We start from the raw sequence: 17,264 nt of genomic DNA on the forward strand, positions 1-17,264 counted from the left end.
ATACATTACATAATTGTTTTTGCATACCCTCTAACACCTTGGTGGGTATCCCTGGGGGTGCATGTACCCAAGGCTGGGAACCACTGCTATAGAAGATCCCCTGATCAAACAAATTATGACCCATGTACGCATCTAGAAGAGCTAAATGATTTCTCAACCGTTGTCCTCTCCTTTGCATGGGTGCAGCCTTATTTTCCTCCTCTTGTTTTTTCTGCATGGTAAGTCGCTGATTTAAATTTAACATCTTCACAAACATCAACAGGTTTCCTTATCCTTTATTATTACTATGGCATGACATTGAAGGAAACCAATGTGGCATAGCAGTTAGAATGCTAGCCTAGGATCAGGGAGGTCCAGATTAGAACCCCCCAGCCTGCCACGAAAGCTCACTGGGTTTCTCTGAGCTAATCACACGCTCTCAACCTAACCTACCCCACAGGTTTGTCGCAAGAATAACATGGAGGAAAAGAAGGCAATGTAAGATGTTTGGGCCCTGATTGGGGAAGATGGTGAGGTATAAATGCAGTAAATAAATAAAAGGTAAAAATGGTCAAACATGCGGAACAGAATGAAAGTAGAGCGAGAAGAAAATAAAGCCAAAGGAAAACAACATTTGTGCTTGATACTGTTTATAACTGAAAGCCACCAAAATGTAAGAATTACTGTGCTACTAATCCGGCTCCACCTCTTTCCCCGTCCCCTAAGACCAGCATTTGAGGAGGCAGTTTGGTCTGCAGCAGGAAAGGGTAGATGAGACAGTCATGCTGCCCAGGCAGAAAACCTTCTATCTCACTGGACCCAAGCCACTGGATCTAGAAAGACAGACTTAAGCTTGTTCTTAACTCTCCCATTTGGAACCAGTGGGACTTAAATATGGTCAAGTATGGCTGCATCTATATCCCACTGATATTGGTTTATCATTATGGTGTAACAGTCTTTTGCAATCACAAATGTATTACCCTGTCTGCATAGGATACTTCCATTGTAAATTATTCCTATAGTGCAATATCCAGTGATGCCTAGATATAGGCTACGTGTCAGGAAGCAGGACACCACCCGACCTTACTACCTGCAGCAATATACAGGCCCCCTCCTTTCTCCTCCATGATGAAAGCAGACGACCACAACAACTCTAGGGTTGCCTCCTCTGGGTTGTGAAATCATTGGAGATTGATCCAAAGGAGGGTAGTGGGATGGCCTTCAGCATGGTATAATGCCACAGTCCACACTCCAAAGCAGCCACTTCCTCCAGGGAAACTGACCTCTGTCATCTGGAGATCAGTTGGAATTCTGGGAGGTCTCCAGCTCCCCCTACCCTCTTGCATCACCAGTCTTCATCAGGAGAGAGGCTGGCCTGGTGCCACCCACCTGAGCCACAGCACAACCAGGGTAGGGTTGCAAGGACAGGGCTGCAGGTAGGTTGCAGGAATGGCTCTTGAGAAAAGAAGCACCCTAACAAGCATCTGGTGGGAGAAGGGCCATAAGCAGCAGGGAAGGCTGGCCTCTGAGATAAAAGCACTACAGACAGATGTTGGGTAAAGGCATCTGGCATAATGTCAGAAGCATGGGGGCAGGAGAAAAACACCCAGGTCAAAGAGAGTTCTCCACCAGTCCCCAGGACTTCCAGGTAATAGGGGTGGGGTGGAAATGGCATCCTGCTGGTTATTTAGAGAGGGCCCAGAAGCAGGTCAAGGATGTTGCAGATTAGGTGTGGCCAACCTATGGTGCTCCAGATGTACATGGACTACAATTCCCATCAGCCTCTGCCAGCATGGCCAACTGGTCATGCTGGCAGGGGCTGATGGGAATTGTAGTCCATGAACATCTGGAGCACCATAGGCTGGCCACTCCTTGTAGATAATCCCACTCAGAACACAGGGGAGAAGCGCAGCAGCCACCTGGTGTTGCAAGCCCCTCCCTTTTTTCATTGAGGCCCAGGGAGCCCTCTAGAGGCAGGAGTGGTTATGGCAGAGGGACAAATGGTGGATTGGGGTAGGAGGATGAATACCCCCTATTCAGTCAGCTAAACTGCACAGTACTTGTATCTTGTCTAGAGTCTGCTTCAGGTTATTAACCCTGAGCTATCATACTACTGATTCCAGTCACCTGTTCAGAATGTCCACTTGGATTGTTTGAGACCTTTTTTGATAATGTGTTTCCCCATTGTCACAAGCAGGTTACAATAATCCAAGCAAACTAAAACTGACCCGAAAAAAGATCAATAGTCCAGAAAGCTACCATATGTAAGGGTGCCATTGTCCAGGTAGCACCTGGAGATCTCCCACTATTACAATTGATCTCTAGAAGATCAATATCAGTTCCCTCGGACAAAATGACTGCTTTGAAGGGTGAACTCTATGGCATGATACCTGGTTAAGTTCCCTCCCATTGCAGAATCATAGAGTTGGAAGAGACCACAAGGGCCATCAAGTCCAACCCCCTGCCATGTAGAAACACCCTCCTACATGGGAATGTCATATAAAATGTTCCAGTTTTTATAATGGGTATCAATGCCCAGCATCTAACTCTCAACAAAGGCCATCTGTCAAAAAGACCAAAGAAGTTTTAGATCCAAAATGGGACAATAAGTCCAATTAACATGAATCTAGATAATCAGCATCAACCAGGAAAAGCTAGAATTACACTGCCACCATCCCACTGAGGACTTTCTCTCAACACAGGATTCAGTGAAGGGTTTTTTTTTAATGAGTCATCACATGACTTCCTCCTTCAAGGCAGCTAAGATCACTCATCTCTTGATAAGGCATTTTATTCTTCCAGACACAACTGGCTCCTGCCCTTCCGCTGGATGCTAAACACCATTTTGACCAACGACCAACCCACACATGTAAGTCTTAACCTCTCTAATGACCCTGTCAGCATTCTCAGGAGGTAGCAACTGAAACTAATCCAAGCAATTGAGACAAGACAGTGCTAAACAGACTATAGTAACACATTTCCTGAGTAGAACAAAACATGGCTTATACTACTTCCAAAGTTTCCTATAAAGCAAGTAAAATTACAATAAACTATTGAGTTCTTTAATAACCAAATATCCAGTGATTTACTTAAATGAATGTTTTTGTTTATGTTGGATTTTATTTTGCTATGATGGTAGGGTAGGAATGCACTGAATCTGGATGATTGTGGCAGACAGTACTTGCATAATAAATAGGGATCTTCTGCGAGAACAGGCATCCTATATCTTAGGATCAGATAGCATCTCTCTTCATGACCAGCTGGATAGAGAAGCTGCCATGGGATAAAATGGCTCTTTGCTGTTTCAGTTTACCTAGACCACTGTTGCGGAGTTGAGTATTGGCGACTTAACTGCAGTCATCCAATTTCTCGCTGCTAAATTTAATTGCCAGCATTCTGAACAACATTCTATGCAAATCCACTGGTTCAGATCAGTAATGAGACTTACAGCATGCTTTGAAAGAGAAAAATTACACATAATCTGGGCAGAAGCCATCAATCAAATATAATCTGGTTAGCTCTAAATTCAGTAGGACTGTTTGCCTCCGCAAAATTACTATAACAATAAATAGAACTGGAGTTAACTCTTGATTTTTTACTACTGCACTATCTACTAATATCCCAATCTCTATGAAGAACAGAGGTGTAGCAAGGGGGAAAAGCGCCCGGTGCACTGGTGCGTCCTCCATCCCTGTCCCGCCCCATAATGCCCTCGCCGCACCCCCCCAGGAGCGCCCGTCTGGTGCGTTGCCCCCAGGGTCCCCTTGGAGCTACACCTCTGATGAAGAATCCTGCCACTTTCATGTCATTTGAACTTGTACATTAATTTGCTTTGTTTTTTAAACTATCCAGTGCCTTTTAGCCAATGAGCTAAGGATAGCATATGCTGTTATCTTTTTCATATTTTATCTTCCAAATAACCAGTGAGGAAGATTAGGTTGAGAAAAAGAGTGCTTGGCTGAAGGTCATCCAGCAAACTTCACAGCAAGATGAGAACTGGAACTCAAGTCCACTGCTGCCTTTCAAATTACTGTGGCACAATGGGATCTGCTTTCTTCTTTGCATAATAAGTGATTAAAATGTGCATTTTGCTGCTATAGAATGAAGTGATAGCCACAGGCAGCTTTAAAAGGGAATTAGATAGTCATGGAAAATAGGCTTATCAGTAGGTACTAGCAAAGTAATGACTACTGGGAAAATTACTCAACTTTACAGTTGACAACGAACAAATTGAAATTGTTCAAGATTTTCTATTCCTTGGTTCCTTTGTCAACTAAAAGGGGGACTATAACCAAGAAATCAGAAGGGGATTGAGACTGGGAAAGGCAGCCATGAAGGTGCTAGAAATAAATTCTTAAGTGTAAGGTTGTGTTACTGGCAGCCAAAATCAAGTTAATTCATGTTCTCTATTACTATGTATGAGTGTGAAAGTTGAAGGCAGATGACAGGAAGAAAGTACATTCCTTTGAAATGTGGTGTTGGAGGAGAGCTTTACAGATAACTATGGACGGCAAACAAGTGGGTTCTAGATCAAATCAAGTTTTAATGGTCTCTCCAACGAAGCTTACATGACAAAACTGACGCTATCATGCTTTGACCACATTATGGGAAGACAAGAATCACTGGAAAACCCAATGTTAGTAAAAAGGCAGTGAGAAAAAAGGAAGATCCAACATGAGATGATTGACTCAATCAAGGAAGCCTCAAGCCTAACTTTGCAAGGCCTGAGTGAGACTGTTAACAATAGGATGTTTTGGAGAATATTTATAGCGTTTCCATGAGTTAAAAGCGACTTGACAGCACTTAACACATGCACCCACAAAAGATATGGTGACTCAAGGAAGCCTTTATATCCAAAGGTTGTAAACCTGTGAATATCAGGCCTGGAGACCACATTAGGGGAAAACGTCAGCCTCTATGCCCTGTTGGTGCCAATCTGTGTGTAATTGACTGCTGGACTAGATGAACCACTGGTCTGATCCAGGAGGGCTTTGTGGGCTACTTATCCCTCCACCTTTTCTAGTCAGTATTTCCTTGCCTCCTGATTTAATTTTTCTAACCTAGAGACATAATGACCTAATTCCAGACCTCTGTATGTGCTTGACTGGTTGTATTAGTAACTAGCTGCTATCCCCTAGGAGCAAGGAGAGAAGCAGAAACACGCTCTGCACATCAAGACACTCATCATTTTTATGATTCTATGTTATTAGCACGGAATAATGAATTGCTTTGTTTTCGGGTTAAATATTTTTTGCCTCAAAAAATAAAACGCCTAGTTCGCACGAGGCTCTGCAACACCTTCCCCCGCGGGCTCCTCGCCCCCACCCTCTCCACCCTCGCCCCGCCCACTCCCTTCCCAGAGGCGTCACGTGCGACCTTCTGTGCGCATCCTGCGTCCCCCCTGTGAGAGACAGGCGGCGAGAGCCAACCCGCTTCGCCCGCCTCACCTCCTCCGCCTATGAGCGGACTCGCCGGGGAATAGGGTGGGATTTCCGCCGCTCCTGGGGCGGGCTGGCTGACGGGTCGAGAGAGTGGTTTATTATGGATTCTGCCTGAGGTAAAATCGGCCCTCCCGGTGCCTCGTTTGGAGCTGCGTTTGCATTTCAGGTAAGGGAAGAGCCTTCCTGACCTGAGGGTGGAGAGACCCGGCAAGGGGCGACCTGCAGACGCTAGGCCCCTGGCTCGAGGCTCTGATGTTAGTGTTGCTGGAGCCTGGAGTCCCCTCAGCCGGCCGTTTGGGACGGAAGATCGCCTTTAACGGCGTGACCTTGCTGGCTTTTTGTCGCCTCTCGACTCCCTGAGCTCCGCTCCGTTTCTAGCTCGATGAAGGCGGATCAGGAGGAGGAATGGGGTAATCTGGACTGAGCCGCCTTCGCTTCTGGGCGAACCTGCTTGCCTGGGTTTTCTGGTTCCATCCTCGCCCTTCCTTTTCCCCCCCCCCCCCCCCACGCCCGTGTTGGAGTTTGTGTCGACATCGACCGGTGACCACGAGTCTCATGTGAGCCCCCACCCCCCACCCCGGATGCTGATTTCATGCATCGCTGCCAAACTCCATGAACGCTCAGTCGCAAACTTCTGCTTTGGAATTCCCGACCCTTCACACTTGGGCGTGATTTATTTTTCGTATCTATTATATTATACTATCCTATATTACATTATATATAACGTTATATGTAATATTTTAAAGCTGCACGCAATGGGGTGATGGCGGCAATGTTTGTGATGTCCTTAATGCCTGTGATGATGACTTGGCTGCCCTCCTCTCTAGCTAAAAAAAAAAAAACCCTGAGCACAGCCTTGCAGTGTTAAAAGTTAACAAATGAGATCCCCTGATGCGTGCTCAGGGCTGGTAGGTTTATAGCCCGGTTTTGTACTTTGATCATCCAGAATCAGGATCAGATAAAAATGAAGACGGTTTGCCAGCTCCTGTTTTTTCCCCCTCTGCTGTGTTTTGTTTTCAGCACCCTGGGCAGGTACCCAAGTGGTTCATCTTGTGTAGCGTGACTTCTGGTGGCCCAATGACTTGAGGCTGTACAGTAAATTATTTTAGGAGGGAAATAGCTGAAGTGCTCCCCACTGTTCCTTGCAGCTTGGTGTACAGTACAGGGATTGTACTCCTGTGTAGGATTGTACCAAAACTGCAGTGCTTGCTTTTAAGGTGAATCTTGATTTGTACAGTTCTAGGTATCTTGAGCTTTCCATATCGCTTGACTGCCTTGTTCTCCCAACAGTGTCATCTATGTGTAGGGTTTGTACAGCAAAGGGTATGAGACTTCTTTGGGTGATTGGTTTGCAGCTTCCAAGCTCCCATCTTGGGAAATTTCTGAATTATTGGAAAGTGCTGTCAGGCCTTTATATTCAGGCTGGTTGGGATGGCTGGATTTGAAATCAAGCCAACAAAATGGTTATTTAGCATTTAATATTTTTTTTAAAAAACCACACAGTATATCCTCTATTTGGGTTTTAAGGAGATCTGCTTGTGATGACAGTTTTATTATTTATTTGCTTTATTTATACACTGTCTTTCTCCTAAGTACAAAAAGAGGTTTTCATCATTGTTCTGTGTTCCATTTTATTCCCACAACCACCTCGTAAGGTAGGTTAGGCTGAGACTGTGTGATTAGTTGACTTTGGGACAGCCAGCAAACTTCCATGACAAGAGTTCATTCTCATTAGTAGTGAGGTTCCCATATCCCTTCCTCTAACAATGCCATGTGTTGTGTCGGTGCTGGTGATAACATAACAGTTATTCTAGTAGTGACTATTGAAATTGTCAGCTCTGAAGTTCACCCCCTCACCAATCTAGCACAAATTCTTTTCCCTTCCTCTTCCCACAACAGACACTTTGTGAAGTAGGTGGGACTAAGAGAGTTCCAAAGAACTGTGACTAGCCCGAGGTCACCCAGCAGGCATCATTTGGAGTGGGGAAACAAATCCAGTTCACAAGATTAGAGTCCACCACTCTTAACCACTACACCACACTGGCTCTCTCTAATAGGAATCTCTAAATCTCTTTAATAGAAACGCTGGTTCTCTCCAATAGAAATCTGACCGCTGAAAATTTTAGCTGGATCTGCATGTATTTAATTTTCCTGTTAGCAAATAATTGCTTGCACAGCATACTTTTCAGGGCATTTACCAGTGATGTTAAAATTAGTGCACTAGAAGAAGAAGAGTTTGGATTTATATTTCCCCTTTTTTCTTACAGGAGAGAAAGGGGGGATATAAATATTCCTGTAAGGAGACTCAAAGGGGCTTACAATCTCCTTTCCCCCTCCCCCCCCAACAACAAACACCCTGTGAGGTAGGTGGGGGTGAGAGACCTCCGAAGAACTCTGACTAACCCAAGATCACCCAGTTGGCATGTGTTGGAGTACACAAGCTCATCTGGTCCACCAGATAAGCCTCCACAGCTCAAGTGGCAGAGCGGGGAATAAAACCTGGTTCTCCAGATTAGAGTGCACCTACTCTTAACCACTATACCATGCTGGCTCTCAAGTCCATTTTTTACATGATTATTTGTTCTCATTTTAAGATTGTAATCAGAATGAAAATGAAATTGTTTCCTGAGCTGTGATATTTTCTCATACTGTCTTAATTTTAATGTATCATAATTTTTCTTGTGTATTTGTGTATCTCAGATGACAACGTATGTTGTTTATTTCATTTTTGTCTTGCTTTTATGCCCAGCGGACACCCAGAGTGGCTCATTCTGCTCTCCTTATTTATATCTTCACAGTAATTTTGTGAGATAGATTATTCTGTTTGTGTGGGTGGGTGGGACTGGTCCATGGTCACGTAGTGAACTTCCATGGCTGTGTGGCAATTTGAACCTGGGTCTCCTTGATCCTAGTTCAACACTCTGACTGCTGTACTGTGCTGTTGTTGTCTAATGGTTTTAAATGAAAGGTTATCTTAGAGTAAAAACTTATTTAGCTTTTAGGTTCCTTGAAAGTTTCTCCCCCTTCTACTTTCCTTGTCTCATTTGTTTGAAATTTTAGGTTTTTAGGTCAGGGATTGTTTTGTTCCACTTTGTATAGCATCCACAATGGGCTTGGTGCTTTATGAATAATAATATTAATAAACAGGGAACTACAGCTCCATTTGTTGTTTTATGGCCCAATGCTGTTAGTTTAACATCCTTTCCCTGCTGAATAGCATCCTCTCCTAATTATTTGTTTTGTATGTTTATAGCAATGGACACGGGGAAAGTGAAGATGTTTTGCTTTATTTTATTCACTACACTGTTTTGTTTGCATGCAGTACTCTTTAGAACTTGAAGAACACTGAGCTCTCATTTCTGCAGCTAGCAGTTAAGTGCTTGGTGGACTGCCATTTGCTCACATACTATTGGGTGCTCCTATCTGGGTGTTTTTCAAGATAAGAGGCGGTCAACACGCTTACACAAAACCTGTGTAAATAATTGCCCAAAAGTCCACAGGTCTGCCTTGCAGTGGAATTATGTTGTTTTGTTATCTTTGTTTTCTAACTGTGCCGTCCTAAAGAGAGTTATTCCAGTTTAAGCCAATTGAAGTGAATGGGCTTAGACAGGAGCCACGCGCCTTACTGTAAGCACTGTAAGTTGTTCCAGAATGAAGTCACAGAACAGTTTATTTGAAAAGTTCAACATACTGTCCCTATTTAAGGACCAAGATTGATTTGTCAAATGTAACAAGTTTGACATATTTCAAGTTGGGTTACTGCCTCTGGGTATGCTTAGCAAAGTTTTGGCACAATATGTTAATATATTTCAGCTTTTTCTAAACTCACTTTGTTTTTCCACTGTTTAATATGCTTTATGTGAAGGGCTCCTCATGCATTACTGGAACACTGATCCAACCAAGAAGTGGTCCCTGTCCAACTGTCATCTGATCTCCAGCTTAGGTCTGGGCACTGGTTTTGCAGGCATGGGAGGATTATCAACTATAGAGAGGGCCTGTTCTGTAAAAGCTTTCTGTGGTAAGCATCAAAGATAAACAGATAAAAATATATTTTTAATAGTCTTACAGTTCTACTGGTACAAAGGAACAGTTTGGGGATAGTCATCAAGTGCAAAGAATTAAGAATAGATTCTAAATACAACAGAAAACTATTTTCCTTCATGATGAACTATAAGAAGGTATATAAATAAAATAGGTTCATTTTTATGTTTCTGAATTTGCTAATCTAGCTACCAGTTCTCTAGATGCAGGGTGGGGTTGCCAACAACTTGGAGAAAATGTGTCCTACCTCTTTATTAAAGGTTTGGTTGGATATTACTAACCTCTATGGCTTGAAAACTTTCAGCTATTTACTTCGACACATTCAGCGCCTGTTAAAGGGGCAGGAGATCTTTCCCCAGGCTGTTGTCAGCTCTAAGTGTTTGGATGATTTGAAGAACTGGTCCTTTGTTAGGCCAGCTGTCATGTAATTCAGGGGACTAGGGATGTTTCTTCAGGGCCAAGGTTCAGACTCCTGGATGAATTGCCCACACATCACTGGTTTGTTCTCTATTTCCCAGGCAGTCTTGACTTAGTGTAGCTTGAAACTGGATGGAGCGGTATAGTGGATAGTCATAGTTACATAACATGAGAAAGATAGGGTTGTTCTCTTGCTGAAGTGTGTAGGTTGAAAAAGTGCTTATGAGGCTCGAGCTGTGAGTTCACAGCAACCCAAGGAATGCATCCTCTGCATTCCACATCAGTGATTCCTGCTACTAATAACACTCAGTATGTATATAGAAACACTTCACATGTATATTTTTTCAAGAATCTTGTAAGGAAGTGCAGTGCTATTTAGGGCTGAGGCTGAAGAATATGAGCTTGTTCATGGCTGATATGACATTTGAGCTCATAGCCAGTGTGTTGCATCTTAAGACTGCTAGATCTGGATGCACCAAAGAGAATTTCAAGTAACATGATCTTTAATTTCTCTATCTTCAGATCTTCAGATCCTAAGATCCATATAGTTCGATATTTGAAATACCTAGACAGGAGCTGGTGCCTTTCTCTGTTTTCCTTAACTGTGCTACTTATTCTTCCTCCCCTATTACCCTCCATACTGCCACTATTATCATCTATCCACCTACAGTTTAGTACTGAAGCAGTCAAAAAAGATTAGTGAAATAAGGGTGAAGCATTTTTTGACATTTTTAGTATAAGAAAAAAGATACGTGAAACCTCAAAAGGGTGACATCTTTATTTCATTAGTTCATTTATACTCCACCCTCTCTCCAGTGAGGACTCATAAGAACATAAGAAAGAGTCTGCTGGATCAGACCAGAGACCATCTAGTCCAGCACTCTAGTCCAGCACTTGCAGTGGCCCACCAGATACCTTTGGGAGCTCACATGCAGGATGTGAAAGCAATGGCCTGCTGCTGCTCCCGAGCACCAGGGCTGCTAAGGCATATGCAATCTCAGGTCAAGGAGGATCAAGATTGGTAGTCATACATTGACTTCTCCTTCATAAATCTGTCCAAGCCCCTTTTAAAGCTACCCAGGTTAGTGGCCAACACCACCTCCTGTGGCAACATATTCCAAACACCAATCACGCGTTGCGTGAAGAAGTGTTTCCTTTTATTTGTCCTAATTCTTCCCCCCAGCACTTTCTATGTATGCCCCCTGGTTTTAGTATTGTGAGAAAGAGAGAAACATTTCTCTCTGTCAACATTTTCTACCCCATGCATAATTTTATAGACTTCAATCATATCTCCCCTCAGACGTCTCCTCTCCAAACTAAAGAGTCCCAAACGCTGCAGCCTCTCTTCATAAGGAAGGTGCTCCAATCCCTCAAAGCAACTTTCATCATTATCCTGCACTCCATTTAATCTTCTTAAGAACCAGGGTGGATCAAGATTTACTGATTTAAATCACTACTCAGTAAATTTAAATCATGTTTTTTAAACAAAGATTCATTCTTGCTGATACAACCTTAACATTTGCAACCAAATGGTTTCATTTTTTGAAAAATAACTTTTCAGATTAGTTTTACACGTATATAAAAATTACTGATGTGATTTTGCTATTAGAATAGTTTTATTTAACCAAAACGACTCCGTTATAGCATATGTATTCTTGTATTTACTTAAACATCCATGTTTATTGACTTATATGATTAAACAAATCATATCATAAAATATCTCGACACGCAAATCTGCTGTTTGCCTTATGGCAGTGGTTCTCAACCTGGGGGTCGGGACCCCTTTGGGAGTTGAACGACCCTTTCACAGGGATCGCCTAAGACTCTCTGCATCAGTGTTCTCCATCTGTAAAATAGATAAATGTTAGGGTTGGGGGTCACCACAACATAAGGAACTGTATTAAAGGGTCGCGGCATTAGGAAGGTTGAGAACCGCTGCCTTATGGGAACCATGTACAGGTGTCATAGAATAGGTATATGTATGTATGGACACCATAGCCTAATGTAAATTGGAATACAATTGCACTTCAAGACTGGTAAAAAAAGGGCATTAAAATAGATGTGTGGAGGTCGTTTTCTGTGACACAAACTGCCATTTACTCAGGAGAATTCCAAAACTGAGATGCCAGTCTGTTTAGAGAGCTTGACCTTCCCGTTTCCTTGAGAATATGGTAAGCTAATTTGCAGTCCATATATGGTATCCTACCAGCATGAAAGTCCTGTCTCTTACGAGTGGGCATCGTAGAGCTATATCGACTCCTGTGTTACATGCAGGGCTTGCAGCCCAGTGTCCTTTATTGTACCTGAGAAAACGATGCAGTGAGAAATGAGCTTGACAGAAACGAGCGGTTAGAGAAAAATCCTAGTATGCAGAATTGAAACTGCTGTGGGCTCGCAGCTGACGTCGGTCACATTCTAACAGGACTAAGTGCAGTCCAGGAAAAGGCCTGGGCAGATGGAATGTGACTAAGCAGAGAGAAGCTGGCTCAGTTCTCAGTTCTGTCATTTGTTATTCAATCTGAGATGCAACTGAAAGGGGTAAAAACATTTTTCCCAGTGTAGGCCCAACCTACATCAGTGGCAGCCTTTATTTTCAGAAGTGAACGGATGCCGTTTTGTTTCTGTGGGGAAAAGCAAAGCCTTACCCTTGAGAACAACATTCAATGCTGGCAGAATCCGCTACTACCTTTAACACTGGGTCATCTAGTCTTATCTAAAAAGGTGGCGGAGTTCAGCAGAGCATCCGCTCAGCGTGGCAACTGGAACCTCAACCCAGAACACCGTCATCTAGTTACCACAGACATACCTTGGGAAAGGGAGGGAGCAGGGAGAGAGAGAGTGTTTCTAGTGTTTTTATCCAAAAGTGCTAGGATTATGTTCAGGTCAGAAGAAGAGGCAATGCTGGGTTTGAGGGGAAGGGATTTTCAATGGAATGTGTGTGTGTGGAAAGTGCTTCCAAGTATCTTGCCTGGTGAGCCACAGGCTCTTCCTACTCCTATGGAGTACAATGCCTACAGTACTAATGGGCTTCAGAAGAGGACGTAGCTTCTTAGACAAAGTCAGTCCTTTCATGGTTTAGAGGTCCGTGCATTTTATGCTTTCCCCCCTAATGGTGGAGTTATTTCATCTGTTTCCAACCTACTATATTGCTTTAGAACAGTGGTTCTCAACCTTCCTAATGCCGCAACCCTTTAATACAGTTCCTCATGTTGTTGGACGCCATGTTGTCGGACACCATTTTACAAATTAATTTTAATCATTATATTTAGTCTCTCATTTTATCGCTGCTTTTAAAGGTCTTAGCTGTTTTTATTTGTGCACGATGGTTATTGTGTTGTACACCGCCCAGAGCCCTTAGGGGATGGGGCGGTATAAAAAACTGAAAAATAAATAAATAAAAACCATAAAATTATTTGTGTCTCGGTTCCTAAGATCATCAGAAATATGTGTTTTCCGAAGGTCTTAGGCGACCCCTGTGAAAGGGTTGTTTGACCCCCAAAAGGGGTCATAACCCACAGGTTGAGAACCACTGCTTTAGAAAGTCAAATTTTTCAGGGTTTGAAAAATAGAGCAAAATGAGGTTGTACAATCACTCCTACAGAGGTTGCAAATTCTAATCAAATTAATTGGCAGATTGGCTTTCTAAAATATTAATTGCCGATTAGGTCACACACACACATCCTAGGTGATTTGGTGGGACTGGAACTAAGGGGTAAATTTATTCAACAAAATAATAATAAAAAATTAATAAATATGCCATAACTCCAAATTATGCCAATTTTGATGGAGGGGACAGTTCAAGACTGTATTCTTTTTAGCTTGTATACAAAGCTATCTTAGTTCTGAAACCAGTGCTTTCAGGCTGTGGTCAGGTGGTTACGGCAGAAGAAGTCACAGCTGAATCCAGACAAGACAGAAATAATGGTGGTCATGAAATCTGATATTCCAGAGGAAGTGAATCCACTTGTCTTAGATGGAGTTGGTTTTTTCAGAGCAGACTAAAAGCTTGGGGACGCTCACGGACTTTGTCTTGCTCTTTGAAAACCAGGTTGGCATGGTAGCCAGGAGCTCCAAGCGACTGCATTTGCTTTGTGAACTCTCTCGTTACCTAGGCTTGGCCAGTCCAGCCATGCTAATCCATGCTTCTGTAACCTGATGGTTGGATTACTGCAACATGTTCTATATGGGACTGTCCTTGAAGACAACTTGAAAACTACGCCTGGTCCAGAAAGCAGCAGCTTATTGTCAGGGGCTGTCCCTAAGAAACATTTTGAAATACTTTGCTGCCAGTTTCAGAGCTTAATTCAAGATGCTAATTATGGCCTTTAAAGTCCTTCACAACCTGAGACCCACATAGCTGAAGGACAGTCTCTTCTCATATATTGCTGTCCACCCACTGTGTGGCCTGTCTGTCATTGACCAGAGCCTGGGCCTTATCCATCTGCTCTGGCTTTATGGGATGGGATCCCTTATGGGATGGGATCTCTGAGGTGAGAGTCTCCCCCTCTTTGGAGATCTTCAGGAGGCACTGCAAGGTTTGCTTAGTGCTGTCGACAAGCTTTAAATGGCAGGCATTGGGCAGGGCTGGGGGAGATTGGTGGTTTATTACTTTAGTTTGGTTTTAGTTGAAATTATTTTACAGCTATTACTGTAAGCTGTCTAGAACCTCAAGGAAAGTCAAGGTGAAATGTTTTATCAAATGAATCACTCATTTTTATTCCATGGTAAACCTTCTGCAGCTTTCTTCTGCCAGCAAAACCTAAAAGCAATTGAAGCTGACAGCTCTCAGTTAAAAGTTGTTTGGGAGTTTTATGACTGTATCTTCAATGTTATCACTGGTGCTCAGAGATTCAACGTTTCTTGAAATTCTGAAGCCGTGGGTTTGTTTCTGTTTTATTTTTAAAGGAAATTTTGGGAAAGATTGAAATGTGTGCAGTTCTTGCATTCCTCTCAAACATAAACTTATTTTGCTGCTTTGATAACATAGAATTCAAAATTTATAACTCAGCGTGTGAAATAGTATGGACTGGTGTATTTATGCAGCTTAAATGAGTAAATCCCTTACAATGATATCCTAAGAAGTTATACCCTCCTATACCCATTTGCCTCAGTGGATTTAGACAGTTGTGAGTTTTTTGGGGATCGTACTGGTAACTTTCTACCAGCAAAACTGTTCAAATATCCTGTACTTGAGATGGAGCTGCAAGCTGTGGCACCCGGTGCTCTGAGCGAGATAAGAAAAAGGAAGTTGTAATTAGAAAACAAATTTTGTAGTGTACAGAGCATATTATATAGATATAGACCAGGGGTAGGGAACCTTTAACACTCAAAGAGCCATTTGGACCTGTTTTCCATGGGAAAAGAAAACACTTGGAGCCGCAAATAATTTTTGACATTTAAAATAAAGATAACACTGTATATTTTGGGTTTTTTTACCTTTTACTCCGCTCATTCTGAGAAGCGCATGGATGCGTCCGCCCTGCTGCCTGCAGGGCGGGCAAGGATGGGGCCAGCGGCTCGGCTCGTGGATTCGCAGTGCAAGGGCAGAAGAGCCGCATGCGGCTCTCAAGCCACAGGTTCCCTACCCCTGATATAGACAGTCTCATGCAGTCATAAATAAGTAGGATTTCCATTATCAAGTTGCATTTTGTTACACTGATCGCTTGAAGATGTGTTATCAGACATTTTTAATATATTTAGCATTTTGATTGTTGTCAAAATTATTCACATTTTAACAGTATGTTTATTGTTGACACGGAAAAATATATAGTATGTGCTGACAATATTTGTGGAAATTTCTTAATGCTGTATGTTGTCTTACATAAATCTCTTCTTGCTATGCATTTTGAGGGAGTGAAACCTTGTATTAAAAAGTATTTCCTTCTTTGCAAAGAATAAATATTTTGCTGGTTTTTTTAGTGCTTTCCCAAATTTTCCATTGAAAAAATTGGGAGGAGAGGGAGCCCTGAGGTGAGAAGCAGCAGAAATATATCTTTCTGTTTTTTCTTGTTTTTTTCCAGGCCTTCAGTCACTGGTGGCATTTGAAATTTTCTCTGTTGAGTGTGGTACACTGTGCAAGAAGTCACATCCCTTTCCCAGGGAAATGAAAGCACCAGTGTAACGGAATATTCTACATTCTGTCTACCGAAATCAATGAAAAAGAAAGCATAGCATATGCCTCATTATATTTGTTTATCCCCAACTCTTGTATCTGTTCCTCTTTTTTCCAAAAGAGATTGCATTGAAAGTGGAACAGATATTCCTTATATAGGACTTCTTTATGATCCAAAGTCATGTGATTTCTTACATGTTTCTGCATATAAGTTTTCTGGTTGTTCTGAGATTCAGCCATATTACAGGGCTTCAGGGTGTCACGTGGAGTTCTTAAACATGACAAGCTTTATTTGTATTTGGCCTTGCCAACATGCTCAGTAAGGACAACTATAAAGGAGCAGTGTTACTGATTTTAGTGCTGCAGGACGAGATACATGTTTAAGTTTGGAAAAGTTTAGAAAACTGACTTGTGAATGCATTCGAGAACAATGTCGTTTGCATTAGATTTTATCTGTTTCAGAGGCTGCTTTTTGGAGGGTGAAGATAAGAGGGGCTTGATATTTGTCTGTTGTTGTAGCTTGTCCCAAGACAAATCTCTAGCTTAAGAAGACATAAAAGTGACTGTTAGACTGTTTCAATATTTGTTCTGCAGATGTTGCGTCAGGTTAAAAAGACCCACAGGATAGTGAACTAGAGGGCACATGGAAAGGAAGAAGATACCGAGATAGTGAGATGAGGGATTCAGATTCAAGGTCCTCTGTGCTGCTTGTGGTGATAGCTGGGATTGGGGCCATAGCAGTCAGTGTTTGGAAGCTGGTAGTGTGAATGAAAATGGAAGAGGAAATACTTATATATCACTTGAATGTTGGAACTTAAATAACACACTTAATGTGGATTACAAGCCAGCTTGCTCTGTATGCTTATAAAGAGCTTGATTCTTTTCAGTCTTGAGACTTGTCTCTGACATAGCAATGGCTTTAGTGGCATTGGTAGATGACACGTGTAATCTAATAGATGACAATGTATTGCTGCTCTTGTTATTAGATCATTTGACCACTTTTGAAACTGTAGGCCACACCATACTGCTGAAATGCACAGAAGAAGAGATCAGTCTAGGTGAGCCATGTTAAAATGATTTAGGTCTTTTTGGCATTGTGATTAGGGTGTTGGTCAAGGATCTAGGAGATCCAGGTTCAAATCCCCATGCTGCCATGGAAGCTGGCCACTATTTCATTTTCAGGTGAATTCAATGTGAGGTGAAATGGAAGAGCCAAGACTATCTAAGCCACTTTGAGTCTCCACTGGGGAGAAAACAGGGATAAATACAAAGTA

General features: G+C 42.4%; 1 protein-coding gene across 1 annotated transcript in view; it reads left to right on the plus strand.

Annotated features, from left to right (window-relative positions):
* Positions 1 to 5,449: 5,449 nt before the first annotated feature.
* The window catches only part of RNF13 (ring finger protein 13), a 59,479-nt gene continuing 47,664 nt past the window's right edge, over positions 5,450 to 17,264 (plus strand). The window contains exon 1 of the mRNA XM_048505566.1: positions 5,450 to 5,586. The gene's annotated coding sequence lies outside the window, so the exon portion shown is untranslated. The remainder of the gene's footprint in view (positions 5,587 to 17,264) is intronic.

The sequence above is a fragment of the Sphaerodactylus townsendi genome, linkage group LG08, assembly GCF_021028975.2.
Source record: "Sphaerodactylus townsendi isolate TG3544 linkage group LG08, MPM_Stown_v2.3, whole genome shotgun sequence".
Lineage (NCBI taxonomy): Eukaryota > Metazoa > Chordata > Lepidosauria > Squamata > Sphaerodactylidae > Sphaerodactylus > Sphaerodactylus townsendi.